A 5,000-nucleotide genomic window follows, 5' to 3' on the forward strand; every position below is an offset into this window, starting at 1 on the left:
GAAGGGAGGTCTACCCAGATCTCCTGAACACAGAGAGCCGAACACACGGTCGAAATCTCCGCGCGATGCAGAGACAACGGCCGGGATCGGTGGACAGCCGGAAGAGCAGCCGAAGGACTGGCCCGGGCTAATCAGATCTATGAATAGCTTTGGGCCCCTCCCTAGGCTGCTGGCAATCGCGGGACAACTCGATGCCATAATAGAGTTCACGAGTGCGAAGAGCAACATCGCGAAGGACCTAAAGCAGGCCTTGCGACAGCTCCGTGCAACCGTGAACGAGGCCCAGGACGACCACGAGCGGCTCAGGAAGCGACTAGAGGTCGCAGAGAGGGCGGAACAGAAGGAACCGAAGTCTACCCAGACGGACGCCTTCAACTTCGCGGGCAACAATACGATGTCCAGCGAGGCCCTCCACTTTGCCGTTACGCAGGGACAGAAGCGAAATCGGCCCTCACCTTCGCCAGTAAAGGGCGCAGCACGCCCTAAGAGACGGAAAGTCTCTGTGCAGGTGGAGAGTGCGGCGGTTGCCCATCAGTCCAATGCTTCAGTGGACGTACCGAAGAAGAGGGCTGGAATAGCCAATAGAAATACTGAGAAACCTAGCGGCTCCAAGGGCGGGAAGCAGGACAAAACTGCCCCCAAGAGCAGTGCTGCCCGGACCAGGAACAAGGGCGAAGCTCTCATCTTCAAGACGGACGCGTCGAAATACGCGGAAGTCTTGAAGAAAATGAGAACGGACGAGCGCCTTGTGGAGATGGGCAGTAACGTGAGGAGCATCAGGCGCACTCGTACAGGCGAGATGCTCCTGGTGCTCAAACGTGGTGCTAAGGACCAGGGACCAACCTACCAGAAACTGGCAAAGGAGGTTGTTGGTTCTGGGGTGCAGGTGAAGTCGCTAGGCTCGACTATCACCATCCAGGTCAAGGACCTGGACGAAGTGACGGAGGCGACCGAGATAGTCACGGCGCTCCGGGAACAGTGCCAAGTCGAGGTACCGCAATCAGCGATTACCTTGAGGAAGGGACTGTTCTCCACCCAAGTGGCTACCATCAGGCTCTCTGCAGCTGAGGCCAGAAAGGCGGTAGCCGCAGGGAGGGTGCGAGTGGGCTGGTCCGTCTGCCCCGTCAGTATTCCCCGACCGGTGACGGCTTGCTTTAGGTGCTTCGGTCAGGGCCATGTGGCCCGTGACTGTAAGAACACCGACAGGAGCAAGCTTTGCAGATGGTGCGGCTTGGAGGGCCATAAGGCGCGAGGTTGCCAAAAGCCACCGAGGTGCACTATATGCGCGGAGAAGGGGAATACCCCTACCAACCACATGGCAGGTGGCCCCCGCTGCCCGGGGTCCAAGAGCAATGCTGCTAAGGCAAAGAGCAATGCTCAGCCATGTTCGAGGTAGCGCAGTTGAACCTGAACCACTGTTCGGCTGCCCAGCAACTGCTGTGGCAATCGGCAGTGGAATGGGGAGCGGATGTCGCAATCATCTCTGACCCGTACCGCGTCCCAACCGGCAACGGGAATTGGGTCACGGACGCGTTTGGGATGGCGGCGATATGCACGATGGGGAGCTTCCCCATTCAGGAGGTAGTCGTGTCCAACTCGAGCGAGGGATTCGTGATCGCCAGGGTTAACGGAGTATACTTAAGTAGCTGCTATGCTCCGCCCAGGTGGTCTATCGAGCAATTCTCGCAGATGGTGGACAGACTGACTGCGGTACTTGTCGGCCTAAGACCGGTGGTCATTGCGGGCGACTTTAACGCATGGGCGGTAGAGTGGGGTAGCCACCACACCAACCAGAGAGGATGCATCCTACTGGAGGCAATGGCCAAGCTGGACGTTGTACTATCCAACACCGGCTCGGTCAGTACCTACAGAAGGAATGGTGCAGAATCCGTCATCGACGTGACATACTGCAGCCCGAGTTTGGAGGGCAACCTACACTGGAGGGTCGATGAGGGTTACACTCATAGTGACCATCAGGCGATTCGGTACAGTGTGGGGCCAGGTGAGAGGCGAGTGGCAGGAGGAAATTCTTCCTGCGCTCGAGGCTGGCGGACGTCGTTCTTCGAGGAGGAGGTCTTCGGCGAAGCACTGAGGCGGGAGCGAATAACCCCGGATCTGACGGGGGAAGAACTGGTAGCAGCACTGACAAGGGCGTGCGATACAACCATGCCTAGGAGAGCCTATCCCAGGCATGGCCACAGACCGGTGTACTGGTGGAGCGAGTCGATTGCTATCCTCAGGGCGTCTTGCCTCCAGGCGAGAAGGAGGATGCAACGAGCTCGTACGACTGAATCTCGCGAGGAACGCCGCGTCGCTCTCCGAGCGGCTAAGGCAGCCCTCAATAAAGAGATCGCCAGACGCAAGCGCGCGTACTTTGACAGACTATGCCAAAGCGCCAACACGAACCCATGGGGGGATGCTTACAACGTGGTCATGGCAAAGACCCGCGGCGTGACGGCACCCCCGGAGAGATCACCAGCGGTACTGGCTCCGATCGTTGGGTTCCTGTTCCCGCGTAGGGACGTAGACTCCTGGCCGCGGATCCCAGGTGCGGATCAGGGAGAAGTGTCTAGAGTGACGAACAGTGAACTTGGCGGTATTGCCAGGTCGTTGGTGGTGGGCAAGGCCCCGGGCCCAGATGGGATCCCGGTTGTGGCTCTGAGGGCGGCCGTTGCGGAAAATCCAGACATGTTCCGTTCTGTTTTTCAGACTTGTCTGGACGTAGGTGTCTTCCCAGACGCGTGGAAGCGGCAGAAGCTGGTGCTGCTTCCGAAGCCAGGAAAACCCCCTGGGGACCCGTCAGCATACAGACCCATCTGTTTGCTGGACACCACTGGGAAACTGCTTGAGAGGGTCATCCTCAACAGGCTGTCGGCCTACACCGAAGGTGTAGACGGCCTGTCAAGCAGCCAGTACGGGTTCCGAAAGGGCAGATCCACGGTGGACGCCATCCGCGACGTCATCCAGACGGCAGAGGTGGTCCATCGGAAACGAAGGGGCATTCGCTACTGCGCGGTGCTAACCTTAGACGTGAAGAACGCGTTCAACAGCGCGTGCTGGGGGGCGATAGCCCGCTCGCTACACCAGCTCCAAATTCCCGGAGGGCTGTATAAGATTCTGGAAAGCTACTTCCAGAATCGTGTGTTGACGTACGACACAGAAGATGGCGAAAAATGCGTTAGAGTCACCGCAGGTGTGCCACAAGGCTCCATCCTGGGCCCGGTGTTATGGAACGTCATGTACGATGGACTGTTGAGGATAAAATTCCCGGTAGGCGTGAAAATTGTAGGTTTTGCCGACGATGTCACGCTGGTAGTCTGCGGGGAATCCCTCGAGGAGGTAGAGCTGACAGCGGCCCACTGCGTCAGGCTTGTGGAGGAATGGATGAGAACCAGGAAACTGGAGCTCGCCCATCACAAGACGGAAGTGGTCGTAGTCAACAATCGCATGTCAGTACAGCATGCAACGTTGACAGTCGGCGGAAGCACAATTAGGTCTGTGCGCTCTCTAAAACTCTTGGGGGTCATGCTCGACGATAAGCTCAGCTTCGGCTGCCACGTCAAGTACGCCTGCAAGAGAGCGTCTATGGCTGTGGGGGCATTATCCCGTATGATGTCAAACAGCTCGGCAGTGAATGCCAGTAAGCGCAGGCTCCTCGCTGGGGTCGTAGTATCTATCCTCAGATACGGCGGCCCTGCGTGGGCTGCGGTACTGGATATTGACTGCCACAGGCAGAAATTAGAGAGTACACACAGGCTAATGTGCTTAAGGGTGGCCAGTGCATACCGCACTATCTCGAGAGAGGCCGTCTGTGTCATAGCAGGGATGATGCCAATCAGCCTTATCATTAAGGAGGATGTGGCGTGTTATGACGCGAGGACCGTTCGAGGGGTGCGCAACAACGCGCGAGTTGTGTCGACCGCGAGATGGCAATTGGAGTGGGAAAACTCCACAAAGGGGAGGTGGACTTACCGCTTGATACCTTCCGTATCAAGCTGGGTCAACAGGCGCCATGGGGAAGTAAACTTCCACCTGACACAGTTCCTGTCAGGCCATGGCTGCTTTAGGAGCTACCTGCATAGGTTCGGACATGCAAGTACTCCCACCTGCCCCACATGTGCTGGTGTCGAGGAGACCGCCGAACACGTCGAACAGTATCGAGCGCTATGCTAGCGATATGCTAGCGATATGCGGAGCGGATACCAGTCCGGACAACATCGTTCATAGGATGTGTGGTACCACCGAGAACTGGAGCGCGGTGGTGACTGCGGTCACCCACATAGTTTCGGTATTACAACGACAGTGGCGAGCCGAGCAGCAGTTACCTACTGCCCGACCAGATCGTTAGAGTATTGCTAGAGAGGCGCCATAGCGCTACAGCGGCCCCTCCCACGAAGTAATGCCTTCGGGTGGTTCCGGGGAGGCCAAGGGCCAAGCGCACAGGGTAAGGTTTAGTGGGTCGGGAGTGAAATTCTCCCATCCCCACACCCTGAGTTCCTTCTCAGGTGTCTGTGAGCAGATTCCCCCCTGTATAAAAAAAAAAAAAAAAAAAAAGACTACCCTTGCTTGGAGGTTGCGCGCCCCCCACGGCCCACGAAGTGTGTTGTGTGCTGGTGGTGGCGGCGGCGCGCGAGTGTGGTGCGGTGGTTATCATCCGGCCGCGCGCTCATCATCATCATGGTGGTGAGCGCGCGCGTCCGTCGAGACGTGTGTGTGTGTTGTGTATGAGAAGAGAAGTCCCCATCATGGCCTTGGTTATAGGCCTTGGTGTGTGGACTTCTCTTTTCTGCATTAAGTCCCCTGGCGCCTAAAAGTATGCAATCAATAGTCAATAGTCAAACACTCAGGCGAGGCGAGAGAAGTCCCCATCAAGTTTGCCTTGGTTTGGTTTGGGTGGACTTGTCTTTTTTTTTGTCTTGTAACAATTCCTTTGCACACAAGAAGGTACGTGCGTACACTCACTACATCAAGCAAGTCCACAGGGGGAAGACAGGTACCCA

This window comes from Ochlerotatus camptorhynchus, unplaced genomic scaffold (assembly GCF_037179485.1).
Source record: "Ochlerotatus camptorhynchus isolate MF236.1 unplaced genomic scaffold, CSIRO-AGI_Acam_v1.1 ptg000588l, whole genome shotgun sequence".
NCBI classification, from domain to species: Eukaryota; Metazoa; Arthropoda; class Insecta; order Diptera; family Culicidae; genus Ochlerotatus; species Ochlerotatus camptorhynchus.